At 42.9% G+C, this 13,848-nt stretch overlaps 1 long non-coding RNA gene across 1 annotated transcript in view; it reads left to right on the top strand.

Annotated features, from left to right (window-relative positions):
* Gm32309 overlaps positions 1-13,848 on the top strand; it is a 28,738-nt gene that overhangs the window by 5,400 nt on the left and 9,490 nt on the right. The gene's annotated exons all lie outside the window — the stretch shown is intronic.

The raw sequence follows: 13,848 nt of genomic DNA, 5'->3' as shown, positions 1-13,848 counted from the left end.
GAGAGACCCACCTTACCTCAGCCCATTATCTACATACTCTACATCCTGCTGCTCCAAAAGCAAACACTTATTTCAGATTGCCATAGCAACAAGAGTCAGCTTCCCTGAGTCTAGCCTAGGGTTTTTTTTTTTTTTTTTTTTTTTTTTTTTTTTAGTAGACTTAAGCTCAGTATCTGGGCCTAGGCTCCAGGCTTGGAATGCTCATGACTCACCATAGGGCACAGAGCACAGCCCCAACTCTTTGGCCTCTGTGATGGCCCAATGAGGATGAGGCCACTCCTTGATCCTGTAGCTCAGACACAAGGATTCTAGGTCAAGGCTGCCCCTCTTCAGATGATTTCTAAAATGGAACCACAATTAGCAAGAAGATTCTCCTTGCCTATGGGGCTTCCACTTCACCTCTGACAGCTTGTTTATAATGACAGAAAGTAAGTCACCAAGGCTCTGCTGAAGCCAGATACGTGTAAGGTGTGCTTTCCAGTGGTGTTCCTGCAGACACATATATCCATGTTGGGGTAATCTTTGTGTACACGATGTGAAGGTATGTCTGTCCTTCTTCATCTGCTTAAGGCATTCTCTGATTGGCTTTAATAAAGAGCTGATGGCCTATAGCTGGGTAAAATAGGGAAGGTGGGGCCTCCAGGCAGAGAGAGAGAGAGTCTCTGGAAGAGGAATTGAGAGGCAGAAGATTTGCCAGCTAGAGGTGGAGGAAGTCAGACATACCAGGACTTAGTGAGAGGTAATGGGCCACGTGGCAAGCAAGGCTTAGAATAAATGGTTTAATTAAGTTATCTAAGATAGTTGGGAAGTAGCCTAAGCTAAGGCCCAAGCTTTCATAAATAAATGTAAGTCTATGTCATTATTCAGGAGCTGGCATGACAGAGACAGTACAGTGGTACTTATGCATGTGCACAAGTGTATGATGCACTATATGCATGTGTGCAATGTACACACAAAGCAGAGATAGTTCTAGACATTATCCGTGTATACATGCTGGCACTGTATACATGCTGGCACATTTACTGAGGGGCAAAGATGAATGTATACACATAGAATGCTAGATGTGCACAAAGGTACACATGCTTTAGACAGGAAGGCACAAGGCTATAGATCAATATATGCATCCCAGCTTGTGAATTACAAGTGGGTTAATCTCCATAGCTACTCCTTGCTTTGTATGCATAAACATACACATGCACGTGCGCGCGCGCACACACATACACACACACACACACACACACACACACACACACACACACACCCTAGCCCTAGCCCTATATCTGCTCAGATCCATGGAAAAGCGTGTGGAATGTCATCAAAGAACTTGAAGCCCCCAGAAAATAATTTACAAACATAGAAGTGACACAGAAGAGATGGAACATATCTGAACATCTGCTAGGCTCTGAAACTGGCATCTCAATGAAATGAACTTTCTATAAATGTCTAAGTCTTTATGATGACTATGGCTGTCACCATAGTGATCATTATAATATATGTGTGTCTTGTAGTGTAAGATCTGTTTTTTCACAAAGAAGAATAAGTAGATCTCTAAACTTAATATGCTACACAATGAGTTAGGCCAACCTAGGTTACACTGTGAGATCCTGGAGAAAGAGGCAGAGGGAGAAGAGAACAGATAGACAGAGACTAAGAGACAGACAGTGAGAGAAACAGACAGACAGACACACAGACACAGGTGGGGGAGCCAGAAGTAAACCAAGAACAGCATTATATTCACTAGGCAAGACAAAGTGTCTTAGGTACAACTAAACATTGTCCTGTTAGGTCTAGACAAGGCCACAATTTGTGGGGTATTTCTATGTAATTAGAAAGAAGATAAACTGATTAGCATTTACACAGTTAGTAAGTCTCTGAAAGCCATTAAAACAGACAAACAGTTCAGTGAAGTTGATAGCCATAGGGTAGATCCTCATAAATTATTGCTTTCTCCACACAGCAGAAACATCTAGTTAAAATAAAACAAGAAAGACAACATTCAAATGACCTTTAAGTAAAGAATAGCTATAAAACTTCACATGAAATGCCTTAGTCATGTGTGAAAGATCTCACCAATTCTCCTTGTCACCTACACAAACAGCCTGTCTGACAGCAAGTGACTCCTTCCCTCCCATTAGAACTTCATGGTTCTAGTAACAGCTGCAGCAGCGTTTTCCTTACAACCAATGGATTTATTGCAATGCTTATCTGGAGAGTAAGCTTGTTTTCCAAACAATCCAAGAACTTTTGTGAAAGTAGAACATGAAGGTCCTGCCCATCAAACTGCACTGTGCACTTTTCACTGTCTTCGTGCACAACACAAACTGTACTCCAAGTGGAAACTCCAACACTAGAATGACCAGCTGCAGCAATGCAGTAGAGACAGGTCATGTACACAGTATGTATGTATATGTATGTGTATGTATATGTATGTATATGTATGTATATATATATGGCTCATGACATAGATGGTCTTCCAAACACACTCAAGGAATTTGGGTATTCAGCAAATGGTTTAGAGAACAATTTGCCACCACTGGGAAGAACAAAAGTCTATTCCTACTTCCTATTACACACTGACGTGAATAACAGGTGTGTTAAAACTTCATTTACAAAAGGAAACAAACAGGAAGGCAAATGCATCAGATGGAAATATTCTTTCCATCATCTTCAGGGAGCCGGATATCCCAAAATTAGAAACATTGGGCCCTGTTTCTAAATCCAGAGGCCATGTTTTATAATGAAAAAAAGACTTGTTTTTACTAGATTAAAAATTTTAAATCCTGTCTCTTGGGCTACAGACAGACATTCCAACTGAGTATATGCAAATTTGGTAGCTATTCGGTGAGGGAGCCATTTCATGTTCTTTAGGGAGGGTCTACTGATAACCTCTAGAAGCCTTTATGAACATTATCAAAGACCTTTAAAGACATTCATTCTTTGTGAACCATTATTTCCGTTCTCTGAAGCCATTCTAAGAAAATAACCACAAAGGCATGTATTTTTATGCACTATGTTCATCACAGATTTGGGAATTATGGGAACAACCAAAACAAGGTGATGCTTACATTCAGTAAATCCACAAAACCATCACACAGCCATTAAAAATAAGATGTGTTTAATAATACTCCTAGAGAATATATTACATTAAGACTTTATATAGCAAAACTTTTTCACTAAAATGTTTGCACACACAAACCAAAATTCCTACTTACAAACTCAGACTGCATATTCTTAGCCATAATATCCAAGATATATTTTTCAAATAGCACTTAACAGGAATTTAAACCTATTTAAAAAAATAACAGTTCCATCAGTAAGAAAGAACGACACAGAACAAATAAGGTTACTTTAGATCCATTCTCCACTGCTCTCACCTCTCTGCCAGGGCTTCCCTGAGACAGTTCCCAGTAGGGTCACACCAGCACTAGCTCTAAGATAAGAGTCCGTCAGGGAAGGCTTCCATCTTCTCTCTGAAGATGCCTTTCATTCGTACATTGGCCTCTTATGGAGTAACTATGGAGTAATTTCTCATACAACTGCCTTCCAACGAAGACATAAGCGCTGCTGTTGGGACAAGCACATTTAGTGAGAGCAACAGCAAAGGACCCTTTTCCTTTCTGAGCTCTCCTAGTTCCATACAACCTACTTCTCAAGAGCTCAGACTTCACCAAAGGGAAAACCAGAATCAGTCTTTTAAGCTGGGATATTTTGGTTTCACGGTAACAGCCTTTGAACTTCCTCACACTTTTGGGTCTTTGTAGTAAACTAAGGACTATAAGAAGTAGCCACATAAGTAACATATTTGTTAAGAAATACATCAATGAAATAATATTTAACTGTTATTCACCAGAGGACTGTAAAGTAAGGCCACCACAATTCTATGTGTTGTTCACTCACTGAGATAGCTGAAATGCAAAGACAAAGAATCAGCAGGGCTTACAGTCACCCAGACTCACATCCTGCAGAGAGGTATACTGGCAGGAGCATTCAGGAGGACTGAGGCAGCAGCCACTGGGGTTGAACTTAAGGCCAGCGCTGCAACCCTACTCCTAGTACACATTGTGTGGACAAACATATTTGAGAACCAAGAGATACATACAAGAATGTCCACAGCGGCACTGCTAATAATCTGCAAACTCCACAAGTGCCCATTAGCAGAATGGATGTATACGTTGTACCACAGTTGCCTACTTGAACACAATATAAGGACAATAAATGAGCTGCAGTGGAACTACGTGCCTAACAGATGAATTTCACTGTTGAGCAAAGTAAGCCAGTTTCAAAGTGAAGACAGTAAATCACTCCATTTGCATGAATGTCAAACAGAGGGTGAAATTAATATTGTGTTAGAAGTCCAGATAACTATTGGATACAGTTTCCAGAAAAGATCTCGTCAGGGGGTTGTAGGGTGTCAGTGCTCATCTGATCAGTATAGGTGGTGCGAGCCTGATTGTGCACATCCGCAGACACTCATCAGAAGTTGTGAAGCGTGTAATTTGTGCATGCTGATGTACAGCATAAATATTCCAATGGTAAGTTTAAAATGGAAATGAATCACCAGCAACAGGATTTACCTCCAAGTGCTGGGAATATAGGTAGTTTTAATTTTTATTTTATTTTTAATTATGTGTATGTGTGTATTCCAGAGTGCAGAGATTGAGGTGTCAACCCCCCCCCCCCCCCCGGAGCTGGAGTTACAGGCAGCCGTGAGCCACCAGAAGTGGATTCTGGGAATTGAACTTGGGTCTTTTTTTAAGAGCAGTATGTATGTACTCTTAACACTGACCTCCATAGGTAGTTTTGTTTTATATTGTTTCAGATAATCTACATTTACTATAATGAAATATGTTTTAAATACTATTTTATTTATGTGTATATATGTATATATACAATGTACATAAACACACATATATATATATACTACACGAAGCCACCATGATTCTAAAAGGTGTTGTGAAGTTGGCCTGGGTAGCAATAGGTCACCACTTCTTTTCCCAATAGGTATTTACTGCCTTTTCCCCAGACTTAGGCCAATAATACCTCAAATCTATTTTGCTATTGAAAACACCAGGGTTTTAAAACTCAACTCAGGGTTTTGGTCATTCCCCACCCTCAATCCCCTAATGACCGATATATCACAGGGTCTGAACTATAAAAGCTCCAGCTTTCCCTACTGGACAAGAGATGGGGAAACCTGCCTGGGCTGCAAGGAACTGAAGGCCAAACAGAGAAGTCAGCAGACCTGGACTCAGGTCTTGCTTTGTGCTCAGGTCTGTGTCTTCAAGGTTTAAATCTCTGAGCCTTAGCTTCAGCACAGAAATCCACAGGGGTGGAACACCTGTTTCACAATGTCATAAATATTAAGGAGGATAATCTGTCTAAAATACCTGAGCTGACAGCCTAAGGACACCCAGTCTCATGAGAGCATCTGGCCTTGGTTCCCTTCCTTTCCAAAGGACACTTTTGCTGAATGTCCACTCAGTGCATGGCCCTCTACTAGAGGTATAGAGTGAAGCAAGATATTTTCCTGGTCTCAGAGAGGGCACAGCTTAGTAGTAGACCCAGGCGTAATTGACAGTAGTAGTATACATACTAAGAACTACAACAGAGTTTAGCACTGCAATGGAAGTTTTCTTGGAGAAGGTGTCGGCAAGCCCTGATGGACAAAGAACAGTTCACAGGTGAAACAGGTAGGCTGTATGTAGGAGCCATGGGCTAGGGAGACCTGTGGAAAGGCAAGATAGGAGAGGATGAGGCATGTCAGGAGCAAGTAGTATATAGAGTCATCTCCAAAATGCTGAACCCTATGCCAATCACGTGACTGGAGGCTTAGAGCTTTCCGTCTCAAAGCCAGATCAAGGGAGAGGAAGGGAGCTAGAACTCAGCCACCAGTCTCCAAAGGCCTAATTGATCAGCCATGTAACAGAACCTCCACAAAACCCTAAACAATAGGGTGAATATCTCAGAGGAAGGGGCGCTAGAGAAGGCACAGAGGTCATCTACACTCCTTGTCCTGTGTGTCTCTTTCATTTGTCTGTTCCCAAGTTTTGACCTTTATAGTAAACGGTTAATAGTCAAAAAAGCACCTTTCCTAGGTTCTACCATCTGTTCTGGCAAATTACCAGAGGATTATGGGAGTGCCCAAATTATAGCCGATTGGCTAGCAGTTCAGTAGGCAACTGGAGACTTATTAGCCTGTGAGATAGGAGTGGCCTTGTGGGACTGAGGTCTTAACCTGTGGGGAACAAACTAACTCCAGATAACAGCAGAACTGAACTGCAAGACATGATTGACATTCAGATAGTTGTCAAAGTGGTTGGTGTAGAAAAACAAACAGATTTGAAAAAAAAAATCTAACCAACAAACAAGCAAAAAATAAACTTAAAAACAAAACAAAAAACAAACCCATATTCATTTGACATTTGTGTTGAGGGTAAACACAACACAGTAGAAGCACACTGGTGAGACAGGTGTCCAGTCCAGGGAAGATGATAAAAACATTTCTGCAAATTTACTTCATGCAAGGAAAGTAAGGGGGAAACATGACAGGAGGAATGGCAGCTACACTTGGTACCTAAAATGTGCTGCTGGTGTTGACATACTCCAAAGGAAAGATTACTGAATTCAAAGCCACAGACAGACATATTCCCAAGTAGGGACAGTCCATACTGCTCACCACATCTTTGATTCTACTTCTAGGGAGGTGGGGACAGGAAGATCTCAAGTTTGAAGCCAGCCTGATCTGCATGAATAACTTTTCTCAAAAACAGTGTGTGTGTGCGTGTGTGCGTGTGTGTGTAAAAATAAAATAGGAAAAAAATCCACAGTATCAGTGAAAATTGTTTAAAAATAACTAGCTAGTTGAATCTAATAACATCAAGATTATACATCTTGACTAACTTGAAGTTATTCCAGGGATGTAAAATTGACTTATCTTGCAAAAATCAATTAAAAGAAAATAAAGTATAATACAATGAAGAATAAAGCCCATATTATCATTTCAGGAGATATAAAACAAAAGCACTGAACCAACTTTAATACCTTTTCATGATAAAAGGCCATTCAACAAAGTATGAACAGAAAGGACATTCCTTCTAATTTATAAGGAGACTCTATGAAAAAAAAAATGTCTACATCTAACAAGACACTAAAGGTGAAAAAACAAACAAATCTGCCCCAGAGAGTAAAACAAATAAACCTACCCACTTGAGGTTCTACCCAAGATGCTTGGGGAAAAGGCGAAAGAGAAGATACCCAGACTGGAGAGGAAGAAGGAGAGCTGTCTTCTACTTGTAAATGAAACGGCACTGTTTTAAGAAAATTGATTGTGTCCTCTAAAATACTCTAGACTTAATAAACAAATACAGAAAAATTTCAGGACACAAGCTCAACACAGCAAATCGGTTTTATTCTTATACACATTCAATAAACAATCTAAAATGAAACAATTCAATTTATCAGCATAAAGAAATAGAATACCAAGGAATCATGTTTAAAAAGAAGTTCAATGCTCTACACTGAAAACAGCAAACTTGGGCTGGGGAGATGGCTTAGTATGTAACAGAATTTGCTGTGCAAGCATGAGGACCCAAGTTCAAATCTCTGCACCAACATAAAAGGCTAAGTAAGGCCATGCACATGCCTGTAACCCCAGGGCTATGAAAGGTAACACCAGGTACATGCCTGTAACACCAGGGCTTGCTGAGGCCTGATAACTGCCATCCTGGCTGCAGGTACAGAGAGAGACTGTCTCAAGGGATAAAGTAGAAAACAACATAGAAGGATATTCAACATCCTCCTCTGGGTGTGTGCAGCTGCTCACATATGAGTGTGTATACCACATATATAAACACACACACACACACACACACACACACACACACACACTTTTTAAAAAGAGAAAACTCTAATCTTCTGGAGAGAAATTAAGCCTCAGACATATAGGAAGTCATTCTGTACTTATGGATCAGATGACTAAATAATAGTAGGATGGCATAGTCCCTAAATTAGTCTATACACTCAGCACAGTACCCCTCACCAGAATACCAGCTGGTTCCTTTGCACAGTGTCACAAATGCAACCCCAAACATACACACACATATACAACAAGAATAACTCAAGTAAATTTGAAGAAAAAATTTAAAACTGAATGCCAGAGTAGTGTGGTGCTACACACCTTCAATCCTGGCACTAAGGAGCCAGAGGCTGGTGGATCTCTGTGCGTTCCAAGCTAATATGGTCTTCATAGCTAGTTCCAAGGCAGTCAAGGCGTCTAGTGAGGCTCTGTCTCAAGACAAATCAAGAACTGATCCCAGAGAAAGCAAAGGAATCAAAAACAGGCTAGATCTAGCAAGATGGCTCAACAGTTAAAGGTGCTTGCCGTACAAACCTAAAGACCTGAGTTCGAATCCTAGAACTCACATAACGGTGGAAGGAGTGAGCCAATTCCACAAAATTGTCCTCTGGACATGGCATGAACAGGTAACCTCTACACACACACACACACACACACACACACACACACACACACACACACACACACCAATGATAAATTAAGAAGAAATATTAAAGAACAGGCAGACAAATGTAGTACTAATAGCAAAAAGGCTGGAATTCCATGATATAAATAACACAATAAACATAAAATGGTCTAAACATCCCACATTTATTAGGCTGGATAAAGATGGCACAGTTATTTGATCCCTCAAAGAAAGGTACTTCAGGTATAAAATTGGTGAGGTTAAAACTAAAAAGCACGGAGAAAGATGCCAAGCAAAAACTAATGAAGAGTAAGCTGGGGTGATTATAACAGACTAAGTAGACTTTGAAGCAGCATACTCTGGAATCAACAGGGATGTTCACACTGATACAAGTGAACTTGTTGAGTCCTTACAACAACTGCAAATGTTTATAGTCCTAAGAAGAAAACTTCAACACAAAGGAAGCAAGACGTGATCCACCAGAGAATGCAAAGGAAAGGGAAGGATCTTGGGTATGGTATAGTTCTTGGCCTGAAACCGAAGTAGTTGTTTTCACTAACAAGATCACTAAAAACAAGGGAGAGGGAGGAAAGAAACCAAGACAGAAAGAAGTTCTCATATCAGAGATGAAGCAATAATCAGAAAGGTAGACGCAAACAAGGAGCGTGCAGAGTAACAGACAGCAGAGGAAAGGGGTCCATAGAGTTGGGATGAGCTGGCTTGGTTATGCCCAGGGCCGCCAGGAGGTGACAGGAAGTAGGAGTTACCAGCATCAGCAGCATAGGTGGAGAATTGGAGCAGAAGCCGGGCTGGAGCTGCCTGAGAGTTCAGCAGGTGAGGTGATGGAGCCGACAGGCCCTGACTTTGACTTCAACAGACAGAGGGAAAGAGCAACGGGACCTTATAAAATTGAGTTCGTGAGGACTATCTTTTAACTGGGTTACAAAGGAAAGTTCCAGGAAAATGGAGTGTGAACATGCACTGGAAGTGTGGGGAGGAAATGAAACAGGGTACTTGGGGTCCCAGGGGACATGGAAAGGGCTATCAGATCTCTGGTGGTGAGGTTAACAGGAAGAGTGACACCTATTCCTCAGTGTGTCAGGAACTGGAAGCATTGACTGTCACGATTGTGGAGAAGTTGGAGGTCCAGGGCAGAGTGCGGAGAAGTCGCTTCCTGATGAATATTCTTCCCTCTGCAAAGTCAGAGTCTACTGGCAGCTGAGGATGAGGAGGGAAGTGTAGCATATGAAAGCAGTATTCTGTGAGAGCTTTGAAACAGCTGTGGGGGACATGAGTGCTGCTGGACACTACTGGGACAGAGAGAAAGCTGCAGGCTTCTGGGAACGAGGGCGACAAAGGGCAGGCAATTCCCCTCCAAGGATGGTGAGTTGCTGTAACAGTAAGCTAGAATATCCACACAGAAGAGGAACTCAGAGCGAGCATTAAAACTAGGAGTTCAGGGTGCTGGGAGATTGCTCAGTGGTTAGAACTGACTGCTCTTCCCAAGGACCTGGTTCAATGCCCAGTACACACACATGGCAGCTCACAGCCATTTGTAACTCTAGTTCCAAAGAATCTGATGCCCTCTTCAGGCCTCTATAGGCACCAGGCATGCAAGTGGTACACAGACGTGCATTTGTTTTTTGTCAAACACCCACACACATAACAACAACAGCAGCAGCAAGAACAATAACAGGGAGTTTGGAGGCTGAAGGTCTCTAAGAACTGACACGGTTTCAATGTGGAAGAAAGCACGCATGGGAGTACAAAGACATTAAAGTTTCGGAGATATATAAAGAAGAGGGTATGGAACTGGACAGGGCTGTAGCAGGGTTTGAGAGAAGTTGGAAATGAGGGTGGATATGATCAAAACACATTGTATATACATATGAAACTCTTATATGGTAGGTAAATAAAAATTAAGGATTTATTTACTTTATGCATGAGTATTCTGCCTGCATGTATGTATATGTATCATATGCATGTCTCCAGAGGACAGAAGAGGGCACTGGATCCTCTGGAATGGAGTTACAGATGGCTTTAAGACTTCAGTGACTGAATATCTGAAATGGTTTTCTTTTGGGCAGTATATTGTGCTATTTTGAGCCAGTTTAATAATTTGGCCATTAAGTGGGGGTGTTTAGACCTTTTACATTTATTGTTTTTAGTAATATCACTGAGTTCTATCCACCCTATTATTAATAGTTCATTTGCCCATCGTGTTCCCTTAAAATCACCACCACTACCACCACCATCACCATCATCATTGTGTGTAGATCTTAAGTACTTCCATCAAATAATATTGAGATGCTAGTATGAGTAAATGAAATGGACATAATATTTAAGGAGTTAAAGATTAAAAAAAATCAAAGGTCATGATAGAAATGCACTATGCTCATTGTCTTAGAAACTTCTAGTACAGTGGTAAGACTAAAATGGAACACTATAGGTCAAGAACCAAACTTCTATTGCTTTCCTATACCACTCCATGGCTCTAGGGTTGCCGAGGCCAGGATAGCTAGTCCTATGACAATGTCATACAAGATACACATAGATATGCTCTTGCAATCTATGTTCCATGGGTTAAACACCCCAGGCTTAGTGTGTGGCTCAAGACAATTCTTCATTGTCTAGTGTTGCCTAGAAAAGCCTAAAGATTGGATGACCTTTGCTGACTGTTCCTAACCTATAAATATGTGTTCCTATAACACAGTCCCTGCTCCTGAGGCTGCCTCGCTCCTTAACTCCCTGTCTATCTATGGACATGCATGTCCATATAGGACTGGTCATTACTGGTGAAATGTGGGTACCATCTTGAATTGTGAAGTTTAGGGGTATTGAAAGAGCCAGAGTGGTACTAGCAGCCCTGAATAAAATAGAGATGTAGAAAAATCTAGAACCTAGCTAGCCTAGAAAAATATTATGTTCAAGAGTCCTTGATAATCCAGACACCAGATATAGACATCTACAACTTATTCAGGGTCTCAAGCTAAGGCAGGATTGCAGCCACAAGGCCAATGCCACCCCCTGTAAAACCCATGTCTCTCACACAGTAAGTCTTGATCCCTCATTTTCAGTGCCTAGAAGGAGCCCTGCGTAGACAGCCTGGGTTCCAGTTCCAACTCTCCCACGAACTTGCAGTGTGACCTTGCCCCAAAGCCCCAGTTTTTCCTGTTAAATAAGGGGTTGGATATAGGATCTCAAAGACACCTGCAGGTCTATGCTCTATAGTATGTTGGATGCATGAAGAAGGCTCATCAGCTTGCATCACTCAAAATACAGGAGCTGCAGAAAACAAATGAGCCGAGTCCTGCAGGCTGCATCAGTCATCATAGCAGAGCCCTCCCTTTGGGGTACACTGTTGCATCCCTAAGAGCCTACAGGCCAGGCTCAAGGGACACCATTTTCTTTGTGAGATTTTTCTCTAGGCTTCACAGTTAACCTGCTCTGAGGCTGTGTGGATGGGAGATCTCTGCCACAGGGCCATACCTGAGCCCCCAGGTTCTGTACAGAATGTCTCTTTAGGCTCAATTCTCACCATCCAACCTATCCATCAATGTTCTATGACCAACATCCATGGGAGGCAAAAGAGAGTCTCAGATGCACCCTTTTCTCTAGATTTTTTTCCCTTGGCAGAGCAGGCAGATTCCCCAGGTACATGGTGCACCTGGAAGGCCCTCCTCAGCGGGGGAGGAGAGCCTATCCTTTTGCTTAGTGTATACAGACAGAGCTCAGCCCCCTCCTTTGCAGGTAGTTATTTCTGACCACCCCTCTGTCTAAGAAATGAATCTTAGGAGTCCCAACACCAGCAAGCTACAAATGATGCACTGATCAGTAGTCATGGACAAGACTTGTCTCCAGCCTGGGCTAGGGGACTATGATATGAACAATGCAGAATGGGAGCTTTAGCATCAGGATCCAGTCAGTAGTAGCCCTAGGCTACAATGCTGGTGATAACTCATCCCTGGAGAGGTCCAGCTGAGAGACCCAGGGAAGGCTGGTAAAGCTGGGCCTCTGGGCCTTTCACCAGTGCTACTCGGATGGACAGGGGGCAAAAGGACCACAGAAGATCTGACAGGAGCAAATCAAGCTCACAATAGTCAAAGTAATACAGACTTTACCTAGTGGCCACACCCTTCCCTAAACTCCACCTCACACATATACACACCACAGCATGACCAAAGAGCCACCCTCACTTCCCCACCTCCCCACCTCCCCACGCAGCCTCTCCTGTGGATGGCCTTCTCCAGAGACAGCTCTCCCTCCTCCCCAGTCAGCTCACCCAGCGATTTCCCTTCCTTCCTTCCAGTATTTCCTCCGGGATGTTCTCCTGAGGAGGAAAAGAACAGGTGACTCTCCACACGCTTGCCAGCTCACCAAGTTATTCCCACTGGTTGCCTGGCCACACTGTGGTCACTCAAGGCCTCCTTTAGTGTCCTGGTTTCAATAGCTTCAGAAAGTAGATTAAGTGATGGATCAGGTGGAGGTGATTTCTACAGGATTGCTCACTCTTTGGGCAGTGACTGGCTGTGGTTGTGAAGCTGGGTTGGGGTGATGGAGAACTGGCAGAAGCTGGATAGAGGAGCCCTCCAGGAGAGAGAGAGCAGGCACAACCTGGAGTAACTGGAGGTTTAAGCATGGGGCAGAGGTCCTCACTTGAGGGGGGTTGGATCCCTGAGGTGCTGGGCACATCCTACAGTATGGACCTATTTGATCACATGCTTAGAGACTATTGAGCTTTGTGAGGCTGGGGGACCCCATGTGTTAGGGGAGAGGCATCTAGGGAGAAGGGGAGAACTCAGGACAGTAAGGAGTGAGGGGGGATGGTTAGAATGTAGAAAACAGGAATGAGGCCTGTGAGTGGTGGGTGGAGCTCACACAAGGGCAGGTCCTTGGGCCAAACGCAGGGAGGGCGTTCAAGCGCTTACCTATCTCTTCGGTGGCCCCGTTTCAGGGGCCCAGGTCTCCTGTTCTGCTTTGAATGCCGAGATCCCATGAGCCGGGGAGTGCCTCCTGGGAACAAAAGTCTTGTCTGGGTGGAGGAGTGCAAACCCAGAGAGAAAGAAAAGATATCCTGGGCCCATGATGGCCAGAGGATGGAGTGAGTTTGGGGGATGGTCCCGGCATCAGACTATACACAAAGCCCTGGAGTCTGTTGACAATTGTGTCTTCCTTCATCACCAAGGCAACAGGAAAGCTAACGACTACCAACACTGGTTAATCGGGACACAAAACCCTCTGTCTCATATCCCTTCTAAGCTCTTCAAGATCAGACTAAATTGTCAAGGTCTCGGGGCTATGTCACATAGGGATAGCCAACTGCTGGTTTCCATGGCAACGGAGAATCTGTGTGTCCCTGTGTCTGTAG

Source organism: Mus musculus, chromosome 7 (assembly GCF_000001635.26).
Source record: "Mus musculus strain C57BL/6J chromosome 7, GRCm38.p6 C57BL/6J".
In the NCBI taxonomy this organism is placed as follows: Eukaryota; Metazoa; Chordata; class Mammalia; order Rodentia; family Muridae; genus Mus; species Mus musculus.
Note: the sequence above shows the minus strand (reverse complement) of the source record. Positions and strands in the feature narration are given on the sequence as shown.